The sequence below is a fragment of the Aquila chrysaetos genome, chromosome 11 (genome assembly GCF_900496995.4).
Source record: "Aquila chrysaetos chrysaetos chromosome 11, bAquChr1.4, whole genome shotgun sequence".
Classification (NCBI taxonomy): domain Eukaryota; kingdom Metazoa; phylum Chordata; class Aves; order Accipitriformes; family Accipitridae; genus Aquila; species Aquila chrysaetos.
The window spans coordinates 41,361,747-41,386,243 of record NC_044014.1 but is presented as its reverse complement, the minus strand read 5'-3'; the positions used below and the strand labels follow the sequence as shown (position 1 = coordinate 41,386,243).

The following is a 24,497-nucleotide window of genomic DNA, read 5'->3' as shown; positions in this document are numbered from 1 at the left end:
TCTAATTTGCTGATGTGAAACAAATATTGATAGGCCTGAAGTGTGTAGTGGAAAAAAATGCATATTGTAAATTCAGTTTCTTGTCTTAGTTTGTAGACTAGGCACTTCCTTGACTATTTCCCTTATACTAATGCAGAAGTTCTTGACTTCTCTTTTTCTTTTTTTTAATTTCATTGTCATTTCATATGGATATAGAACTGTTTTGCATTGGCAGAAATGCATGAAAATCTCTTTGGAATAGGTGTAATATAATTTATTATTCATCAGTATTTTCTGTGTAGTCTTAGAAAGCAAAATCCTTCATAACAGTTCATGAGCACTTCTGTTTGTCTTTCTGCAGCTTTTTGTTTGATGCGTGGGATGGGCCAACTGATGGACTTACATGAGTAAAGTTTCAGGCAAGCAAATTCCATAAGGTATGTGAAATATTGACTAAAACACATCTGCTTTTAATTCTTAGAAAGCTTATTTTCTTAAAATTAATAACATTTTGAGGATCAAAGACCTCAAAAAAATTTATTTTCTAAAAATAAATCACCTGAATACTTAGGATACTTCTACAAATAGTAGTAGAGAGATCCCACTGTAGTGGTTCTCAGAATGTATGAAAATAATTTTTTTTCTGTTTTGCTCTCACATATATAGAATGTTTCAAGGAAAAGTCGGAGGGGAATATATATCTTCTTGATGTGGGATGAATACTCTTTTTGAAAGAGAACAGAACTCAGTTAATTTCAATATTCCATATTCAGTATTTCAAATCTTTTAACATTTTTATGTAAGCTAGAGGTTTTGGGGGTTGTCTCCTATTATTTTTGAAATAGAAAATCTGTTACCTTATGTGAGGACCCTACCCTATTGTTTCCAGTAATTTCTCATGAAATTTCAATGGAAAAAAATAGCACTCTGCCCCAATTCTTCATGCTCTTCTCCAGTGTGGCTACTGTGCATGGTAGGAACAGTTAAATACCCACCTGAGCTAGGTAATACTGATCTGCAGGAGAAGGTGGAAGCAGTTACTGTTTTACAGCAGTAGCACTAGGAAGCACCATTCTCCTCCTAGGGCCCACTATGTTTGACCCGATGGCAACCGAAAAAATTTTTCAGAAGAGGCAGCTTGAGACTTCTCAGCAACAGGGGTTAAATTGAATATTGCCAGTTCAGGGGTGGGAGAATATAACCTCATTCATTCCCAGTGCTGACAGCTATAAAGTTCAGTTTTATAGCAGAGGAGAGCCGGTGGAATGACACCAACCGTTCCTCTGCTATCTGGCCCAGCCTGATTGTAACACGTGGGTGGCGAAGGCTATCAGAGCAGGCAACGTCTACGTCCTCTACCTGCTCCTGCACCTACTCAGCTTTTGCTCTGAGTGCTGCCAGGGGACTGAAGAAAAATAAGTCTCTGTTGGTCCAGCAGTTGTAAGGGTATCTAAAATTTGGAGATACACAAAGCACAGTTTTGATAATGAAAGAAAGGCTAACTGGGGTGGAGAAGGGATGTGCAGAGGGAATAAGAAGAATCAAAAAGGGATGGTTTTCCCCACTTAAGCTAACTTCTTTAAAAGTTGGTATGAATATTAGCTGTGGAAGAACTGAAAGGTCATTCAGGCCTAAATATAGAGCATCTCTTTGTGGATGGAGTGCCTCTCTTCTTGATTGTAATAAAAGTGCATAGGATTTCAGTTGAACTGAAATATAAACTGACTCTTTCTTTAGTATTTCAGGTTCCTCAAACCAAATCTTTTCAACAGAAAATACCTGACCAATCTTTATGATGGAAAAATAGATTTCCAAAGTTGCTTTTGTCTCTAGTCATCAGGTATTTAATCTTTACCTTTTGTAAAAAAAAAATCATTTGATAAATGCCAGCTCCATATACATAGATTCTGCCTTTCGAGACGGAAGGGAGCTATCTGTTCGGGTGTATCTATTCCTTCCTGAGAGTGTGCGCTGAGCATTGGACAGCTAAGTACAGAGGTCAGACTGTCTGGGACCCTGAGGGTGATAAAAGTGAACCATGTCACCTCTCTGTTTCCCTGCTAATCTGTTTTGCCTATTAAATCACGTTGCCTTCATCACCTCCTTGTGCTCTAAAAATTTACTTCTGTTTACTGCTTTTTAACCATTTGTTTATCCATTTGAAGATTTTCTTACTCTGTATCAGCTGTTCCTTTAAGATCTTGTGGCTAAGGACTTGTCAAATGCCCTTGAGTATATAAATATAGCCTGGATTTCTGTTGTCAATATAGCTGCTGATGGATGCCTTTAGAAAATATTTTGATAGATAATGAGGCATGACTTCCTTCACAAAATCTGTTTCTCTCATTGCAAATAAATATATTTGTCTATAAGGCCACTCATTCTAGTCTTTAAAACAATTTCCACCAATTTGCCTGGCTTTACTGGTCTGTGATTGCCCAGATCTTCTTTGGTATCAAAGTAAACTTAAGCTAGAAGTTGAATAGCACCATTGGTAGTTAAGTCTTGAGTTTCTTTATGCTATTGGCAGTTACCATGTGGTTCTGGTGATCTGATACTGCTCATTTGCTCATTAGAAAACCTTTGTATTCTGTCATTAATTTTGATTTGAGATAGGTGCTCTCGTATACCGCTGTAGAGATTCCAGCATAGGAGTCTTTCCAACCTCCTCCACCACAAACACATGCAAGAAATGCATTTATTTTTTTGTGCTATGGCTTTATCTTCTCTAAGCACTTCGTTTAGATCTTCATCATTTTTTGGTCCTAAAGATTTCCAGCAGGATTCTTTCTTCTGTGTTTTTATGCCTTTTTAAAGTTGTTCCTCAAACACTTTTTTCTCTTGTGTCATATATATTACTCCTGCCAGAGTTTACAATCCTCTCTGGCTTCTTCATCTGGACATGAAACCTCTTACTCTGCTGTTTAGCAGCATCAGGTTCTTTTGGTTTCTCTCTTAAGTTTTTAGTAGGCACGATTTATTTGTGAACAAAGTTGTCTTTGAATACCCTTCATACTGCCTTTAAGAATTTTACTTGTTTAAAAAAAATAGAAAAGAAAATAAAAAAGAAAAACCTGTTCCAGTGCAGTGCTTCCAACTAAGCCAAGAGTTGCTTCCTCCTCTCTGAGTTTCCTGACTGCCCATGAAATGATGATTCCTGGCAATGTGTCCCAGTATGTTTACCACTCTCCACTAGGTATAAGTCAAGATTTCCTGTCACCATGTCATTGCATAGTTGATAATATAATGCTATAGTATATTACTCCTCTTTGCCCAGAATATCAGTTCCATGGGATCGCATCTTATTAACCTGGCTAGAGGGCTTGGCTGATTAGTTTTAAACTACTCAACATACGACACTACTTACTGCTTGGTACAGCTTGCTCCATCTTTTATATATGCTTTGACTTTCATGTTACAGTGGCTTTGATTGTTTGCTTTCCACTAGGCATCCTGTATGCTCATTATGCCCATATTTAATGTTGTCAGTTAAAAGTGTGTAGGCAAGCTAGTCAAGTAGGCAGTCTAGTTCCCCATCTTATTGCTTACTGGCTGCAGAAATACATGTGTAAGTTGTTTTCAATTTGTTTCTCTGTAGAACTCTTTCTCCTATGTAGAACTGTTGCTATTCTTTGCTATTTCCTATTTGATTATTTCTAGCTTCCATCCTATCTTCTATATAAATTCTTTTAACTTCCCCTAGTGAGCTTTTCTGCACCCATCAGCATTCTTCCATTTTTCAGTTTCAGCAACTTTACACGAACCTGGCTGTCTTCCTGGGAGGTGAATTACCCAACACTGTAGCCTGCAACTTGTAACTAAGGTTCATGACCCAAGGGTGTATTTACCTCTTGTGAGGAGGATTTCTCCTGAACATCATTTCCAGCTTGGGTTCAGGACCCTCCTACACAACAGGGGCTATTAGCCTGTAAGTGTTCACTGCTAGGAAGGGTCTTCATTGTGTTGACATACACACACAACCCCCCTGAGGAGATGGTGATTGCTACATCTGTTGTGCAGTGCAGCATATTCTTTGCACATTTGGATTTTTTAGTTTCCTAGTTGCATGGGCTGCCTTTCTCAATTCATCCTGTCAGTGCTAGCAAATTGGCTGCCCCTTGTTTCCTTATTGTATCTCAGATTGACCGTGACAGCAAACAATTTTTAAATTTTTTTTAGGTTTTTTTGTTTTTGTTTTTTTTTCATTTCTAGCAGTTGTTTTGCAGCCTGAAAACACGTATCTGCTAGATTCAGTTTCCACAAAGCATTCTCATGGCAGAATCTGGGCTGAAGAATCCCAGGCAGACCTCTCCACAAACACTGACATGTTTGATATATTCTTGGCATTGATAGCGTCTCTGGTAGCCTGCCTTTCACCTAGAAAGGCACCTCAGCAAGTGGCTCTCCTGTGTCTACTCTTAAGTATGTTGTGGTGCTAAACAGCTTATTTCTGAAACCCCTCTGATTGCATAAACCATGCGGTTCTCGGTCAAACTACTTGATGTGAGGGAACAGCACCTGGATGTGTTGAATAGTGGTTATTGCTTGCATTTGAGTACATTTTCTATTGAGGGTTATTCTACTGGAAGAAAATCAAGCATGGAAGAGGGATTAATTCCAGAGTCCCAAAGACATTGTCCATAATAGGAAGTTTGCAGCTATCAGACAGAAAGCATCAACTTCTTATTTTCAGAAGTAGTACCTTTGGTCTTGATGAGAAATAATAAAATCCTTCAGAACGTAATTCATTAAGATACAGTTCAGTCTGGGATCACTGGTGAGGTTTACTACCTGTGTGCCCTCTTGTTTGCCTAAGTGGGCTGTAGGTCATAGAAATATGTCGGGAAACAGCTTACAGGGACACCTATTTTAATATGCAAGCTTGAACATCTGCCTCTCTTAATCTGTCATTCTTCCATTAAAAAAACATTTCTGACACTCAGTCAACCAAAAATATCCTGAGAACAACCTGGTGATTGATTCAGTAGGAGCTTGTGAGTGGAAAGAAACCAGCCTGATTTGCACAAAATACCATTCAGTGGTAAAGCCTCACTTTTACTGGTGGCTGGAACAAGTACAGGCATGTTCCACCTTCTCATGTTTCATGCTTTAATTTGCCATTAATGAGTTCCTACAAACATGGCCTCTGTGTTTATACAGTCGTCTTTTTCTCGTTTGTACCAATCTGTCAAAGACTACATTGGGGTTTTGTGGTTGTCTTCAACATTGAGCAGCTAGCTAGGGCACATACACTTGTATATGCATTTCTAAAATAATATCTGCTAGATGAACACCTGGAAGTGATACCTCTATTCACCTCAGATATTTCAAGTCTTACAGTTTGGTTGGGATATGCAAATTAGTCTAGTTTCCTTCTTCTGTCCTTTTGAATTTAACTTACTTAGGCTTTCTTTATGAGAAGAATGTCTGCTCTCTCAGATGTTATAATTTGCAAACAAAATTGTGAATGTAGAATTCTTGTTTTATGAGAAATAATGAAAAGTGTTGACCGTTGTGTACAAAAATGGCTGCAGCAGGACCCTGTAACAGGTCCTATGAGTCTTTCCTGGGTTTTAGCTTTTGCTTTTGACTGCAATAATTCCACAGTTGCAAACTGCAATACTTGATCCGTTTTAAACTGGTGTCAAAAATAGTTGCACTTTTCAACATTGCAAAAATGGCTTTAAAATTTCAGTGGTTGGATTTCATTGTCTGTTTCCTGACAGTCACTAATCTTCAAACCTTTTCGAGTCAGATTTCAGTTACTATTTTTGCAAGCTAACAATATTGCATATTGCAAATAGGCAGATTTTTGAGAGAATAAAAAATAATAATACACACCCCCCAAATTTAAAATGGGTTTGTTTTCTCCCTATTTGATTTAGTTTGGGTGGGGTTTTTTGGTGGTTGTTCACAGCTGTACAAGCCAACATTCCCTGTTCTGTCACAGGTTGAGCACAGCACAAACCATAACAGAAAAAACCCTGAATTCTCAGGTCTTGAGATTTATCTAGTGCTGCTTAATCACATAGATTAACTTAGCCTCAGTAGCAAGGAGTTCTCACTACAGTCAACAGCAGCATATTTGGGAAAATTATCGTGTTGTTGCAATAGAAGAACAGATATCCTCCCGTGTTGCATGGGCTAAGGTAGGCAATTTCTGCCCCATGTATTGGAGCGTATCAGAGAGCTAATCAGGGCAAAATGAACTCTCTGCTACTGAAACTCTTTAGTTACAGTGGGCAGCTTGGCATGTGTAAATTAGTTGGGACTGCAATTTAAAGGATGTTGCTGATTATCAGAAATGAATGCTGGCTAAAATGTATTAGAAAGCTTGAACCGAGCCTTCTGTCCTTTCACAATGAAATATTTGTAATCCACCTGTTTAATGAGAACAATTCCCTCAAAAGTCAAATACAGCAATATGAATAAATCCAGCAAGCAGCTTAAAAAAAATAAACTCCAACTAGATGAGTAGACGGGCAGTGTTCATGCTTTATTTACTTTAATAGATTTGTGAAGCTAAGTCCTGTGCAGCTGTTTGAAAATTTATGGAATTCATTTCTAAAACAAACCATTTGGATGATAGACATGGCTATGATTTCTGTTGTGTCTGTGCCAGGAAAGCATTTGTTTTTGTACTGCAAATGCTCTTTAATAACAGATCTTGTGTTTAGCCTTTTGGCTTCTGAAAACAAATTACTCCCTGTTTGATATCCAGCTGATTGTGACGCAACCTCATGATTTAGCTTTAAGTTCATATTTGTTACTTGATATCCATTCTGTTCATAACTATACAGCTAGGACTGGCAATGGTATTGTACAGCTGAACCATATATATTGTTAATGCAACATAATGCTCACCAACTGCACCTCTGCTGCGTTATCCAGTGTTGCCTGTATGATAGTACTGTTGACTTTGATTGCTTCTTGTACACAGATGTCCTTTTAAAATGTGCTTGAACTCCTGATAGATTTCCAAATATTTCCAATTGACAGCCTCCTTACAAATGCCCGTTTTAGGGAATGTGAGCCAATATTTCCATAATCAAGTTCAGTCATTCACATAGCAATCACATTTGAATATAATGAGGAAAACTGATTGTGGTGAAGCACAAGGATTAATTGGAAGCAAATGCCGAAAAGATGTTTTCATAATGAATGCGTCAATATTTAAGTAGTTTCCCAGCATTTTAATATCAAAAATGTGTTGGGAACTGCCAACTCACTTGGTAATCTTGGATAATTACCAGGGAAGCTGCACGTATTCAATGGCTTTAAGTAGCAGTGTTACTCAGCACACTTCTTGGGATTCTGTGCATTTTGGAAGCAATTACTTGCTGCCTTTCACAACCTTGGCAACAAGTGTCAGAGCAACTGCAATTTTTGTCACGAGAAAGTGCTGTCCTGTAATTCCAAGGAACATCTGAGGACACCAGTCATGGTAACAGAATAAGGACCTGCAGCATATCACTGAGCCCTGACTATGGACCCACTTACAGCCCAGCTCAATAAAATCTGCCTGCCCTGTAGGACTGCTGTGTTGAGCAGGATGTGTGTTCAGAGTGTTTTAAGCATTTACACAATTAAAAGCCAAGTGTGGACTTTATTGCATGGGGCTTTCACTGGTTTGTTTGCAATCCCCTAGATACACATTGTGCCATGGCACAGCAGAGTCTGAAACACAAAATAAAGCAAAGTGGGGCTGTAAAATCCACTTCCATCTGCACATTATAGTTCTAAAGCGGTTCAAAATAAAACACTAGCTAGTTACAAAACAGAGCTACTGAGAATCTATTCAAGATTCTGTAAGTAATACAGTTCATATCTCATGGCAAGTCATGTGCAGTTCAATCAATCAATGTTTCATTTTCCATTATACTGTTGGCATGACAAAGCAGGGAAGTGTTGCCAGACTTAATACTCCCAACTCTCTTATCTGTGTCTAGAAACTGGTTCATATTGGCCATGGGAGTGTTTTAGATAGTATTTCCATCTTGTGTTATTGTCCAGTCCTGATTCCTTGGCAGACTGCCATATCTTATATATTTTGCTCCTGCAGGGTTTTTTGCCTTCTCCCAAGGCTGTGCACAGTTTGTCTTCCTTGCTTTTTAAGTGGAAAATACTTTGTTTTTCCAGAGAGCTGGAGGATATATTTCTTTCTCACATTTTTCTGTATTATTGTGTAATTTTCCTTCCTTGTGAAAGGAGGTATTGCTTGGAGAGTTCCCAGAAGCTATGGCTACCATTTAAATTCTGTATTGTTGTCTTCCCTGTTGTGGGAGGGTTTAAAGGGTATTTGGTGAGAGGGAGGGAAAAGAAAGAAGGAAAACTGATCTTATTTGGGGGAGGGTTTCTCCACAAGCATTCAATGAAATAAATTATTCTCTGTTCAAGCATCCCAGCAGGTCTTAATTGACACTATAGGTAAATATATGTCATGCTAAGGAAGCTTAAGCATGATCCTCTGTGAAAAAAAGTTTGTACCCCTAACATTGTTAAGGTACACTACAGATTATTTTTCAATAAAAATAGCTGTATTTTCTCTAAGGTGGCCAAATAAGTAGCTTTTTTCTATTTCTGTCTGCCTTGTGTAGATGTATCACGATACTATAGTGTTGTAGCTAATGAAAATGAGGTATAGTACCTCTTCCTTCCTTAAAATATGTCCATAGTCAGTGTTTTTAACCTTTAGCTTCTATGTAAGTCTCACGTGCAATTATCTAAGAGAAAATCTGATGGCTAAACACACTAATAGTTAGAAAATGCCTTAAGGTATGGAATTGTACTTGGATTTCCAAGAAGAGGGGTCTCACTGAAAGCTTTTAGAAGAACTAAGAAGTCAAAGGATAAAAAGAAAACATGACTTGTAGATTGATAAAAGACATAAATCCCAAAAAAGGACTAAATAGTTAATTTTCACTGAGGAGGGAGACAACTAGCATGTCCCAGACAAATCTCATCACCTATTCATAAATAGTCTCAGGAAAGGGTAACAGTAGAGAGGAAGCATTTGCTGAATATGACATTATTTGTGGTAGTAAAAAATTAAAGTGGCTGTGAAGAGGTGTACTGGGATCTCAAAATAAGAAGTGATTAAGGTATCAAATGATAAATGAAGCCCGGTGTTGATAAATGCAAAGCACTGTACATTGGAGAAACCAGTCCTAATCTGTACATGTAACATAAAGGGTGTATGAAGGGTTATTACTTCTGAGCTATTTTGGATAATTCTGTGACTATATCAGTCTGGTGCTCAGTGTCTACATCTTGTTCGATACATTTCTGCCCACCTCTCCCCTCTCAGAAAGATAGATGAGGAGCCCAATAAGGCTTATTGCATTTTTGAAGCTGTTCCATACAAGGAATGACAAAGTAGACAAGAAGTCTTCATCTCGGAGGAGAGATAACTGAAGTGGTGTGAAATAGGGAGTCTGTAAAATAATAAGGAGAAAACAGACAGTGAATAGGGAAGGATTAAGAAATGTTTCTCCCAGTGGGGAGAATATTTGGTAGTGTATTTAAAATCAAAAAGAAATAGTCTTTTTTTTCTCCAGTCCTATAATTAAACTGTGTGACTCATTGCTCAAAAATGTTGTGGATACCAAAAATTCAGCTGGATTAAATACTGTATTATAAAGGTAGGTTCACGAAAGAAAGTCCTGGAAGAGGCTGTAAAATATGAAGATACAACATCTGGCTCAGGTAGTTTGAAGGGTTTGCTAGAGGAGAGATGAAATAGGCTTGCTGTGGTTTTATATTCTTCCCCTAAACCATCATTGTCAGAGATAATGTGCTGTGCTGCATGGACCTTTGGTCTGACCAAGGACAGCAGAGTCATGTCATCAGTAAAACATCAATACATTACAACAGTGGCTGAAAAAACCCAAACTCTACTACTGTATACAGATTAAAATAGGAATTGTATGTGTGCTGTAGCCATTCCTGTAACTGGAGTATTTGGCTGATTAGCTGACAAGAGCAGCAGTGCTGCTCTGAATTGCCCTGACTCTTTTATGCCATATTTCTTTTTTAATTTTAAGGTGTAAGATTATTGTATTCTCTTTCTCTGAAGACCAGTGGCCTGTGAACCTGGTTACAGTTCAGGTTCCCTTGGAGACCTGGATTTTGAAGGCCTTCTGTATAGAATAACTACACTCCTTTCTGTCTTGCATCTAGTGAGTATTCTAACTATGGAAAGCTGGATGACCTGTACTTGGCAGTCTGCACAATATGGCTGAACAGCTAATGCTCTCACTCAAACTCCTCTGCCTCTATTTGGAACTGTGGTGCTCTAGCAGAGATATTTCTGTCTGTAACAGAAATGGAAAGATTGTCCTTCTCCATATAGCACATTTTAGTTTTGTGGAAATACTGCAATGAGCTTGCAGTCATTGCTTACACTCTTTTCTTTCACAAACACTCTAGCAGATTGCAATGGTCTGACTATTAGGACAGAGATACTGATTTCACTGGAAGGCAGTGAGGTATGCAGAAGTGATGTGTTTCCATGGCCCCTGTTAGTGAGCAGATGGGCTGCTGCTTCTCATACTAATTGGACTACTTCAGTCAACTGTGGCTTCCTTCCCAAGTATTAATCCATCAACTTTGAGGCTGGAACTCACAAAGAGATGGTTTATTGTGACCAGGTGGTCTAGGCAAGTGCAGCTATCAAGGTGTTGAGTGGATTTTTTGTTTGTACATATCTTCCTGTTTGGACATCCAGCAGCCTCAAAGACTCCAGCTGGAGTCCAAAGCTCCAACTCATCCTAATCATCTTGCAGGTGTCCTAGACAGATGGAGATGTCATGGAATTGCTTCGGAAGCACTCCTCTCTATCTAACTACCATCATTTCTACCTTCTTAATGGTCTGATACAGTAGCTGGGCTCCTGCCGGTGCAGCCAGCCAGAGAAGCCTTGGGAAAGCCAGGAGAGAGCATAGTCTGTAACAGAGAGGGAACAAACACCTAAGTTTTGAGCAAATGTTTTCTATTTGCTTGGAAGTCTGTATCATGCCCTTCCCACCCAATGAGGAAACAAATATTCCAATTTTGTAGCAAAAATTCTAAAAGACAAATGATTAAGCTATTGGCCAGGTATTGCTGCATATCAAACCGTTGCTATTGGACACTGATCTATCTTGGAAGGACTGTGAAGAATTTTGTTACACTGTCTACAAAAATACCTTAACTCTAATAAAAGAAGAGCCTAGCTGATAGGCAATGGGCTGCCCTTCTACCTCTGCTTTAAAACGCATCGTCTGTAATGCCTTCTGTATGTAATGTAGTGACTTTTTTATTCCATGCTATCAGCCTGTTAAACTTCAGAAATAATCCAAAGTAGTTTGGAAATTTTTCCAAATCTGTTTTTAACAACAACAAAAAAAATCATCCAACCTGTTGAAACTATTTTTTTCAGGATCAAGTACTTCTCCTTCAAGAGTTTGCAGGAGACAAAGCTTCTGACACGGAATTTAAGGGCAATACGAGAGCTAGATGCAGATTACTTTTCCCTGCACTTCTTAAGAACAGAGGAACTAGCTGGCATGAGAGCATCCTCCAAGGAAGCAGAGGATTGAAATCTATCACCTGAATTAGAAGAATGTCCTCAGTCCTTGTCTGTTATATTCCAGCTACTGCCCTGGGTATTGTATACTTACTCTTTGTTGTGGCTTTTGCACAAACACTGCAATCTTCATGGAAAATGACACAATTGTGTGCTAGTGCAGACATAGGAAAGTGGGGGGAATCCCCTGTTCATACGTAACTACTAATACAGTGTAGGACTGCACTAGCAGAAGGTGGCTGATACCTACGCTGGGAAGAACAGTTATATCACTAATAGGGCATCACACAACTGCAAAACAGAGAAGTGGTGATGCTAAGACTTGAACTGGTGCCACCTTCACCAGGCAAACTACTCAGCTGTTCACAGTTATGAGACTGCTGCATTTATATATACACATCTTCATCTTATTGTCTTCTGGAGTGAGACTTTTTAAAAACCTATTTACTCTTTACAGGACAGGAAAAAAGCTCTAGCAAGTGTTCTGCCTCACATGTTAAGTTGCAGTTATACTGAATTCCAATGGAGAAATCAAATCATCAGCCTGTGTTTAAAATTCTGGTTCTACCTTGTATTCAGTATGGCTATTATAATATCCTTTCTTCCCTCTCATACATAGCATGAGTTTTTTACAGTCCATTTCACTACAGCATCCTAGAGAAAGCTGACCTCCTGACCTTATTTAAACTATGTTTTTCAGTAATACTCTACTCATTTCGCTGTTAGATGAAATGAGCAGCAAGTTGCACACACGGCCCACATCCTTATGGAAGAATTAGGATCGTGCCATATCCATGCACAGTCCTGGGAACTTTAGCTGATAAATGTGCAATGACAGGATCATTTTAGGAACTTTTATCTTACACATTCCCAAAAGATACTGCAGCCATAAGAATCTGATGAGGAATCCTGATAGAACTGCCCGTCATGTGAATAACTTTGCACAGCATCCTACCTGTAAGACCCCTGTTAATGTGCCACAAAGGAAGTGCAAACACAACACTTCCAGCATTGCTGGAACAATTGCAATAGATCATTTGGCAAGAAATGCATTTTTGTCATTCATCAGTCATTAAGTTCTATTAATATAAATGTGAGCTCACTTCTCATTACAGATAGATGAATGAAATACAGAATATTGAATAAAATGTTTCTCTCGGAGAAATGCATCAATAGACTTGTAGTTTGCAGGAATATGATGAACTTTACTTGTCCTGAAATAATTTCATTTTTTGGATCATGGGAGGAAGGCTGGATACTCCAGGGGTCAATGTGATTTTGGTTCAAATGTGCAGGTAGTGATGAACACAAACATGGATGTTGCCTTGTGGTTACAATGGGATTTGATTTTTCTGTGCTTCCAACACTGCAAAGATGTTTAGGAAGCTTTTTATTTTTCTCCCAACTCAGGAAAAAGTAAATGTGCTACCCCTCTTCACTTTTTTCCTTTTTTCCTCTTTTCTATTTTGTAATCTTCACTGCTATTTGAATTGTTTTTCTGCCCAGACAGAGTTTTTGTCTAGACAGGACATCTTTAGTCTTTCTGAAGACAGTTATTTAAAGCAGAGTGTTAGAACAACATTTATCAATGTTATTTGCACTACACACCCAGTCTAGGCACAATCAAAACTCTGTTGTTCCTCACCCTTCACTTAGGACCAGAGTAAAATATGGTCCCTATCCATGAGTGCTTACAGTCTGATTTAATACGTTGTTCACAGTAATGTTGTAAAATGCATCTTTATGCAGCCTTAGGCTGCTGCCACCGTGCATAGACATGTCTGCAAAGGCTCCTGATTTAAATTCTCCCCAGTGTATGTGAGCTGAGAACTGCTGCCTGTATGCATGGAAAACCTCACTGACACAGTGAATGCCATTCTGACTCTGAGCACTCTCTCATGGTTAACTCATGCCAATACTTAAAACACAACCATTGCAAGATTGTATTTTGGGACTGGTTTATAAAATAGGCCTATCTTTTTGGAACATCCACTGTATATGAATGATTTTGTTTCGAGGAAGCTAAGTGAGGTGGATGGATATAGCCAGATGAGTGTCTCTGTTGAATTTTATAGTGTTGAATTTTTCTGTTTACTTGAAGACAAACAAACTGCTCTTAATTATTGTTTTCTTAATGAGGGTAATGCAAGCAAAGTGGTTTAGTTGTACAGTGTATCAAAGCAGCTGTTGAGAAAGCTCTGATGTGTAATAGTATGAGAAAGCAGGATGGCAAAAAAAGCTGTTAGTCTTTCAATAGCATGAAAATTATCGTAGAGATAAGGGGAAAGAAGTTGAGAAGGATGTTGGGCAACAGTGAACTGCAGTATTGCTGTAAAGAATAGGTGTATTTTCAGAGGAAAAAATGCTAAGGAGCTAGGAGAACTGAACATCTGAGGAATATTCTTCAAGAAAAGACAGATACTATGAGAGGGAAAGAGTTGCAGAGTTTAGTTAATGGGGAAAAGCCAGCTATATTGGCATGTAATGAGGAACTTGCTTGTGAGCTACACTGTGGGTTGATTTACATCCTGTGCGACTTACTGAAGTCACTAGGATTTCATGAGATGTAAATTAGACCAAATACCATCTCCTGGTGTTACTGAGACAAATTAGTTGGGTTAGAGATTTAGAGGCTTTTACTGTACTTGATGAGAACAGCAATAGGAAAAAGGGGGCTGATAGCCTTAAGTGGGAATAGACATGATTTGAAGGTGCAAAGGGATGTTGAGTTAGGACAGAAATACTGCGGTACAAAAAGCTCGGTGTTGAGAGCCTTTTCTAGGGGCTGGATGAAGGCAAGTGAGGCATTCCTAAAGTCAAGAGTCATTAGAGTAGCAGCCAGAAACATGAGAGGAGGTTGCAATTTGCTGATGGTTATTCAGAGTAACAAAGTGTCTATAGATAAACTAGAAAAGACTTTAGCTTTTTTTTTTTTATAAGTGTGTGCTGAAGGCAACTAGAAGGGTTAACATGTTTAGGACAAATCATCACCTGCTGTAGATTTAATTGAGATCAGCAGAATGTCACTGCTTCCAAGTAAGTTGTACAGATTTACGCCAGTGCAGGTTTGGGACTCAGCCTTTTCTCTATATATTTTTCTCAAATAAATAGTACGTAGTTAGACAATAGGCTTGAAAGGATAGTCAGGAAAACGCACCAGAATACTAATGCCTTTGTAAGAATGATTTGTATTTTGTCTCTCAGAAAATTTTGGAGGAAAATGCAGCAAATGAAAAAAACAAAGTAATTACTATATTAATAAAAAAACAACCACCACCCCAACACCTGATGCTGGATACCTACTAAAAATCAAAGGTGTTGTGGAGCTGGATCTGAAGAACTGAAAACTATTATGTAAACATAATTGTAAATCTTAAGGCCAGTATAGGATGACAGTTTAGTCAATAGCAGGTGAAAAATCAAAATAAAAGTGCTGTGAACATCACGGTGGGGCAAAATAATAATATACATTTATCTAGCACTTAACATTTCCAGATTGTATGACCCTTAAATAACGTTGAAAGTTGCATTGGTCTTAGATGCATGGTAAGAAATAAAGGATATGCTGTATTTCTAGAGAATATAGCTGAGCAAGCTGTTACTAGACTGGAGGGCTATGTTAGAGAAACACTGTGACGAAGGAATTATGGGTAATTTAAAATAAGTAAGAGGGAATGAGTGCTTTCTGTCTGGAATTAATAAAAAACTATATGTAGAGGTTGGATTGGGCAGCCCTTGGAAAACAAAGTGGTTGGTGTTTGAGACTGAGTTAACTGGAGTGTTTAAGAGAATAAATTGGCAAACAACAAATGAGGTCTTTCTGAAGGAAAAATTAACTGTGCTATTAAAAAATTGTTTTAAAGACGTTTAAGGAAATACACTGGTGAAGAGCAGCCATCGTTCTAAGATACTGGTTTGGGTTTGTGTGGCGGGGTTTTGGTAGCAGGGGAGGGTCCGCAGGGCGGGCTCCTGTGAGAAGCTTCTCGAAGCTTCCCCGGCTCCAGGCCGGACCCGCCGCTGGCCCAGGCCGAGCCCCTCAGCGACGGCGGCAGCGCCTCCGGGAGAACATGGCCGAGAGGGGAAACCTGCAGCGGGGGAGGAGATTGGGATGCGAGAGAAACCCCTCTGCGGACACCGAGGGCGGCCAAGGAGGAGGCGCAGGAGGGGATGCCCCCGCAGCCCGCGGTGAGACCAGGCGGCAGGCTGTCCCCCCCCGGCCCACGGAGGGGAGCGGGGGAGCAGATGCCCACCTGCAGCCCGGGGAGAGAGGAGCCCCCGCCGGAGCAGGGGGACGGGTGCCCCCCAAGATGGCCGGGACTCCGCGGGGAAGCCCGCGCCGGAGCAGGCAGGGACCCGCGCCGGAGCGGTTCGTGAGGAACCGCAGCCCGCGGGAAGGACTCGACGCTGGAGCAGTTGGTGGAGGGCTGTCTCCCGCGGGAGGGACCCCGCGGCGGAGCAGGGGCCGAGTGCGGAGTCCTCCTCCCCCTGAGGAGGACGGAGCGGCAGAGACAGCGTGTGAGGAACCGACCCCGGCCCCCGGCTGTTCCCCTGCGCCGCCGGGGGGAGGAGGGGGAGAGAACCGGGAGCGGGGCTGGGGGGGGAAGGCGTTCGCAGGTTGGGTTTTACTTCTCGGTGTCCTTGCTTTGATTGGGTGGGTAGTGGATTGAATCGATTTTGTTTCTTCCCCAAGTTGAGCCTGTCTTTTGCCCGTGACCATCAGTGGTGCGTGATCCCTCCCAGTCCTTGTCTCGACCCACGAGCGTTTTTTTTATGTTTTCTCCTCCTCATCCCCCTGGGGCCGGGCCGGGAGGAGTGGGTGAGCAGGTTCGTGGTGCTTTGTTACCGGCTGGGCTTAAACTGCCACAGATACCCAGTGTGTGTTTGCATACCAGCCCCTTCTTGCCATCCCCCCTGCCCCGTGACAGCCCCAGCACCCTCCTGCCTGGTGGGAGGGCGAGAGGGCTGTGTGTCCCGGGGCAGGCCTGCCAGCGGGCACAGAGCAAGCGGGGGTAGGTCGAAACTTAGGCTTATCCTCAGCATTTATGGAAAAGCAGCTGAAAGCCATGGGTCAAAATGGCCACCTTCTGCAGACCATATTATGCCTTGTAGTCACATACTGACTCGATTGTGGGAGGAAAAAAAAAAAATCAGAACAAAATGGTGATGATCTGTCCAGGTGATGAGAGATGTGACTGATCTCCCTGGGGCTAATTCTTTATATAAAGTTAAATGTACGCCTAGAGGGTTTCCTGGATACAGTCAGAAAGTTCATTGCCTTGCAAACTTGAGAAATAAATCAGGGTAAAATCATAGTAATTGACAGCTCTTTGGTCTGACTTACTTTCTGACATTGCCAGTTGACTTCATTACAGTAGCAGGGACTAAGGCACAACCCAAGTTCTCAGAAAAGGGACTGTGTTCAGAGTGCTGGATTTTGTGGTGAATTTGTATGATCATAGCCTTAGACAAATCTATTTTTGTAGTTGCCATATGTGACGGCTTTTCATAATTGCCATCTGTGGAATGAAAGGCAATTCAGGCAAAAATGTGCACAGTTGCAAATATTAGAAAATACAGCTATTATAAAAAGTCATAAGAACTTTATGCACATGTTCCATCCACAATGGAAAGGCCAGATTCTAATATCACGCATGATGCACAGTAACAGATTTTTCTTAGGTATGCCGAGATGCCCACGCTGCGTCTGAGATTAGAATCTGTCCCAAAAATGGATTACTGGGATATGAAAGAGCCAATGATGAGGAAAATCAAATTTTACTGAGTTTTTTTTCTCACTCTTACTGTGTGAGATTTGCCTTTCAGCATAGTTCTTGATCTTTGTAATTTATTATGAAAATTGGCAATAAAAATAATGACAAAATGTAAAAAATCATTTTCCTCCTTAAGAAATTCACATCATCAAATTAGGACAAAGAAGTGATCTTTCTACGCCCGGTTGCTCTGAGCAACTAGCAAATTTTGACTACATGAAGCATTAGCTGAAGCAAACAAGGACTCCATTACCAGGGGTATTCCCCTGAGGTGGTGTTATCAGGTATCGGTAGCACTTTAGTTCTGGTGTTGTGGAGGTTGTGTGCAGGTTAATTTACTCTGCAAATCCTATAATCAGTGGCAGTATCTTCATTTATTTAAATCCCAAACTTTACTGTCTTTATTTTTCCCCATATCCAGATACTGTCTTTTGTTCTTGTCTCTTTGGAGAGAAGGTAAATGAAATTTGGATACGAGCCATAATTATTCTGGGATAATCACCCTGTGGCATTGATTTATATGCAAAATCTTGCCCTGCAGCAGCTTGACAGCTACACAAGGCTAGGGAGGCAAAGGCTACAGAGCTTCTCTCCTTCTTAAATGATATATTTATGGCCCTTGTTTCTTGTCTTTAATTCACAGTGACCCAGGTTTAGCAAAAGAAGTTGATACAGCTATCCCATTCTCATCTCCAGAGTAACCCAGCACTGGCCAGGTAAGAAACTCCTTTTGGATAGGGGAGATTTGATTTTCTAACATCATGGGAAGATGAGGGGTGCAGTGAACACAGCCCCCATGCACCACTCGGACAAAGCTGAAGAAGCCCTGGCAACACTCCACAGTTAGAAAGCCCCTTGTGACTTTAGACTTCTTCAGTATTGAATAGCAGCTGCAGTAGGGTTTCCATGATTTTGGATTAAGAGAAGTTTCTTGGAATGCTATTTAGAGTGCAGAGGGGTGGCTGATGTTTTGAAGTGCAGAGTGTTCCTAATGACTTCCATGGAAATCACAGTATCAATTGGTTCTGAAAATGAGGCCCCTTGTCTAAATGGCCAGGTACGAAGAAAAGGACCAAACCCTTCAAAGTAAAGTGTTTTGTTCAATCATTACAACATACCCATTTTACTATATCTGAACTGAACGGTTTTTCATTCAACAGAGGATTGTTACTTTATTGCAAACAAATGCAGACAAATTCTAATAGCAGATTCAGCATTTTTAGCAAAGACTACAAACACAAAAATGGTCACTGCAAATGTTTTTCTAATCTACAGCTTCTCAGTTTTTTCTGAGAGCAATAACCTTGTGTTAGTGATGCTCCTAACACCAACTGAGAAAAGCTATAAATCTTTATAACTCATAAGTGAAGCAATAAAATTTCAATGGCAAAATGTCTTCTGGAAAAGTTTCTGTCTTCTTGAAAATGTGAAAAATATGCCACTGTGTAGGGACAGAGAACTTTTGCAGGAAATACTCATTAAGACTGACTGTGAATATTCAATAAATACCCTGAAGTCCACATAGTTTTAAAATGTTATTTTTAATCAAGATTTTGCTTTTCAAATATTGTTGTAACTAACCATCTATGTTCAAATATTCTGAAAATAGAAGGATTTCATTCGTCATGTGTAAGCTATATAAATGCTAGCCAGATGCTGTAAAATGAGCTACTTTTTTAGGCATACATATTAAGGTATTCCTTTTCACAAGAAGGTTTGAGTATAAAAATTATATATCTGCTCATCTTCATATAATAATATAAATTCCAAAATATCTTTTTCTTTTAAAAACATAGTAGTTTTTACCAGAAATATCATGGAACATATCTGCAGTTGTAGATTTTTAAGCTGCAGCGTCAACAAGCAAATCAAGTTATACAGGATACTACATCAAATGAAACTTCAATGCCGTGCATCACCAAAACGTATGTTTCACATCTCACTGCATCCTTTCTAGTTGTGTTCTAGTTTCACACAGGGACACCAAGACCCTAAAAAAGTCTTATGCATGCAGGTAATTAATATGCTGCCTTGTAACAAATACCGAGTACACTAAGGGGTCAGTCTGTACTGATACTTTGTTTTCATTCTTTTGCAGTTTCAAATTAGCTGAAAGGTTATTGGTGTCAAGTCTGTAGTTCAAAATCTTTTACTATCTGGGCAGTTTTAGTAAGGTTTTGAAACTGTATGATACTGTTGCTGATGTAGCAAGGGGTTAGAATGAAAGATCTTGTTTGTATGATATTATGAACAATAATTGGACTTTGATGGTGGACATGAGGATCCCAGTACGGTCTTTGCTTTTTTGTGACTTCTCTGACCCTTATGTCCTCTGCAGTCACACAAATCTCCATGTGTATGGGATAAATAAATTCCTTCATTGTCATAAAAGAAAATAAGAACAAGGGATTGGAAAACACTGTCATTAATTACAGTTCCCTGCTTCATCAGGACAACTTCATGTAGTCACTTTTATGGAAGTTACTCTACATAACTGTAAATGAAAGTAAATTTCTTGTTGCACCATCTCACTTGAAAATGTGTCCCAGGAATATAATGGAGGAATAGCTAAAACTATTTTTTCTTATATAGCCTTAATGTATGTATGATCAGTTCACACACATTTGTCCTTGGAATTATTTGTTCTCTGGCCCTGAAACAGCAGTGCTTCTCCCTCCCTCATGCTTTTCGTAGTGTATTTATGGACAGCAATGTTTTCCTCTCTTAACTTTGTAAGTCTTGTAAAACTGGCAATGTACAGTAGCTAGACTCCTTTGCTATCACTGGCTTTTCTCTTCTCCAGCTGTCTTCCACTGCACATTAATGCTTAAATTTATTTACCTTGAATGTGAGGATCAGAACTCTGCATATTTTTGCAGAATGTGGTTGGCAATCTGAATTTTGGGCTTCGCAACTGCTAGTTTCCATTTCCTCCTTTCCCCTGCCCCCCCCCCCCCCTCTTTTTTTTAACCATTGAGTTAAAGTCAAGTCAATCTTAGATTATATTCTATTAATGTATCATTTTGCTATGTATATTTTAGTCTAAAATTAGGGCAAACTTTTAAAGAAAAACTCATCTTCTATATTTAGTTAAAATTCTTATAGAAAACTGAGTATTCAACATAAACATAGATCTTGCTTTGATTTTCAGGGTTTCATTAAATCAAAGAGTATAATTAATAAATATAATTTCACATCAGTATTAATTTCTCTTACATAGTGGATGTGCAAGTGTTTTCTAAAAATAAAGGCAATACATGAAGGAAAAGGATATAACCGCTTCAGAAGTTTTGGCAACTTTGAAAGACAACTGCGTGGGGTTTTTCATATTTTCTAATCCTTCTTTTCTACTTTTTTGTGTTTCATTGGTGTTGATGTCTGCAGAGTGTAGCCTAGCTTTGTATAGAGCATGGTAGTTAGCAGCAGCAATCGCTGTGTAAAGTAGTAGAACATGGTTGAGGTCTTCACGTTAGACTGAAGGGGAGAGAACGCTGAGTCATAAAGGTCTGCCCATTGCTGCTGAGAGCTTCACTGCACAAGTGGTCTATTGTCCACTTGTGTCTTGGTCTGAAAGCATCTAACTGATGCAGTACTAGCCACCACATGTGGAAAATTGACTTGAATGAGAGGCAAATTAAATCTTCCTGTTTTCTTTTATTTCTCTCAAAGATATACTAAATCATGCAAATGTTACTCTTATGTCTGAGTTACTTCTTTAAAATGTTACAAGTGGCTGTAGAAGTGATTGTACTTCAGAGCTGCAGAAGCTCTTCTGGGGCCCTGTTCCAGCGTGCACCACTTTCTGCTTTGATATTGGAGCCACTTCAGAGAAACTTAAATGAAACTAAATCATGAGCTTCCTCCAAGGAGGGAACAAAATAAGTTTTCTTTTAGTGCTGGTTTTGTGCCAAATGCTGCATACCAAATTTGTGGTATAAAATCCAGGGGAAATTGGGAGGAAAAAGGTTGATGTTAGGTGGTACTTCTCTTAAGTTTACTAGGGATAGAAAACATTTATGTGGGAGAATATTTGCACTGGATCATTGTGTCTGACAGCAAAGCAAGCACCCATACCTTTTTTCTCCTGACATTCTGCTTGTTGCAAAGTTAGGTGTATGTGTAGCTTAATGCACTACAGCTGGAGTTCTGTCTCTTTCTTACTCATTCCAAAACAGGCAACGGCTTTAGCTGAGTCAGAATTTCATCTTTATTTTTACCTCACTAATCTCACATTTTTACTTGGTTATATGATTTCAAGGTAGGACCACAGCCTAAGAGTAAAGAATGCTCTTCACCCTGTCATTGTCCCTTCAGCCAGGACTTTCGGTGCCTAGAGAGCTTCAAACAGAGCTTCCTATGGCAATATGGAAAAATGCAATTGTTACTGAAGCAGCCTAAAAGTAAGGCCTTCCAACCACTACTAACGATAGAAACTGCTTTTCTGTGGAGGTGATGTTGCTACATGATTCTCCTGTCAATTTCCAAATGCTTTTCCTTCAGTATTTCTCTTAATTTCCCATGCCATTCAGCCCTGGTATGTTGTGAAAAATAACCGATACCTAGTTTTGCCTGTGCAAGGCTGGAGCCACGCTTCCTGTTACGGCTGACTGGAGCTGAAAACAGCCAAGCTCCCTCTGGCAGTAGACTCCTAGAAGCAGCAATTAAGTAATGCTCCTGATGATGGCTTTGCCATTGTGAAAATATTTTAAGCCAGTGACAACTTCTGTAGTTGATGGGGGAATGAGGACTGGAACGGTCACTACTTCACTCACCCCAGCAGCAGGATCTTTTCCAGGGTTAAGTTCCTCTTCTGCTCCTTCTGCCCTTCTCTGTGGCCCTGATGTGCCTCTCATCTTCAGAACAGCAGAGCCTGGTTTTCTCTGCACCAGCAGGAACCATCCAGCTGGCTCTCCCTCCTCTCTCTGCACCTGGGCCCCTTCAGTGGCAGCCCTAAGCGCTCAGTCTCAGCCTCTCAGGTCCTGCGTGTGGTGCTGGAGCTGGGGAGTCTCCTGATGTGAGGAAATGTTCCCCATCAGGTCTTGTAGCTTGATGCTGAAGCATGTTCATGGCAGATGGAATCTGTAGGGAGTTTAGATAAAAAATTTCTATAAAAAAAAAAAGCTTGCAAATTGGTTAAAAGCATCTCTCAGATTTGAGTAACCCAAGTATCTGGCCTGCCATGTTTCAAGCTTTTTTTTCTAGATTACAGTGATGTTTGAGTGTCATGTAATTACACCAATTAAATTATTTTTAACAAGAAAAAATATTTTGTCTTAATTTTATACTTCAAACTGACTAAAACTTTTTTTAAATATTCCATTACATTCAGGTGTGGGATGTACTTGTGGTAATAAATAGCTAGATACAAGAGTTTATAACAGGAACCATTAGACAGCCGCATTTTATCTGGGGAAATAAGTACTCTTTTTCACTTTAAAAGAGAAAAAAAAACCATCACAAAGTGAATTCTGAGGACACTAAGTCATTAGTCAGAGAAAAATCCAGTTGAAATCAAACTCTTATGGACTGGCCAAACAGCAAAGGGCATACTCATATCTGTAGAAAAATTATTTCAGGCTAACACAAATTTATTGAAAACATCTGCTCCTCTAATTAGCATACTGAGTACTTATCATCTTTAGTTGTTCAAAATGCCAGACTGTTTCATTACAACAGGAGGTATTGTGATGTAGAAAAGTTCAACCCGGACTAAAAAGCAGCTATTGCTATTGATTTTTTTTTTTAATTAAATATTAATATAATTCTTTGTGGTTTATTGTAACAATAAAAAATAGTAGTACTAGTAGGTCATATATGTCACAAACAACCTCTGCCAAAGCATGAAGTACAAATCTACAACAAAATTTTCATCTAATAATAAAATTTCAAACTCTTTCCTAATTGTAAATATCCAAAAAGTATCCATTAAACCCTCCAATTCCTATTTTAATGGAATATTTTGAAAGTGTTTTGTTTCATCCTGACAATGTTTTTTACACTGCCTGCAAGATACAAATTCCAGAGCCCTGTCTGTTAATCAGCAGAATCTGTTTACCATGAAAAAATGTCATGGTAATCTCTGATTGCAGATAAACATCTTCCTTTGGAGAATTATCATTATTAACATAGCAGGTTCAACTAACATTTGTGGCAGCCACAGAGAGAGTATAGCTGGCTCAATCCCTCTTTCTTGCATCTTCATATTGTTCTTTTTTGTTGTCTCAAACCCTAGACTCTGGCTTTTCAGCGTTTCAGCTGTTTGCTGCTCTTAAACATTACCAAATATTGGATACTTTTGACTGAAGTTGAAAGCAACTTTGAAAACAGACATACGACATTCTAACATTTAGGGCTGCACACTACTTTCTCACTTGGGACAATGCGGAGTGAAACAATGGCTACAGATAGAAGAAAAATGTGGCTCTGCTGAACCCAACCCAAACCTCACCATGGACAAAGTGGGTTGAGCCAGGGAATTCTTAAGATCTGTATCATCTCCACTGAGGACTCATTTTGTATCTGTAGGCAAGTCGTTTAACTGTCTCTGGATCAAATTCTCCTTTGTTGTAAATCCATAAAGCTTTGTGCATTTCATGGTACATGTGTCAGCTGAGGAATTTACCCAAATTCTTTCGCTGGAATATGTCAAGCTGGTGAATGGACTCGGCATTACCCCTCTCATATTAAAGGTTCATAAGACATTTTGGGCTTTAAAACCAGGCTGATAAAAAATGATTGCTTGACTCCCACACTACTGCTTTTAAGAATAACATCAATTTAATTTTGAGTAGGAATATATCAATGTGACCCTAAATGAATGCAAATTAAAAAAATTTTGTTACCAAACAAGCACAAAGATATGTTCTGCCATTGTTTAACAGAAAGTCAAGGTTGTGCTACATTTATGACTGTTTCTTTCCACAGCTCTGTCAGGGATATAATTTCAGAAACTTTCTATATGCTAGATGTTCAGTTGCTTTATTTTTCTTTCTCTCTAGGCTTGCATAGATTTTAGACTACTTCTCTTAAAAGAAAAAACTCTTTGGAGTCAAATATTATGTTAGATTCAGTGATGTCTATTGTAGTAAGGAAATTTGTACTTGATAGCTCTTCTTGTTATTATCAGTTCTTTCAGCACAATGTGAATTTTTTCTTGACTTTCTTCAGTAATTTTGTTTATT

The 24,497-nt window shown here is 39.4% G+C and overlaps 1 long non-coding RNA gene across 1 annotated transcript in view; it reads left to right on the top strand.

Annotated features, from left to right (window-relative positions):
* Positions 1-355: 355 nt before the first annotated feature.
* Positions 356-24,497, top strand: part of LOC115348102 — a 262,022-nt gene continuing 237,880 nt past the window's right edge. The window contains exons 1-2 of the long non-coding RNA XR_005933549.1: positions 356-416; positions 17,960-18,032. This is a non-coding gene — a long non-coding RNA (uncharacterized LOC115348102). The remainder of the gene's footprint in view (positions 417-17,959; positions 18,033-24,497) is intronic.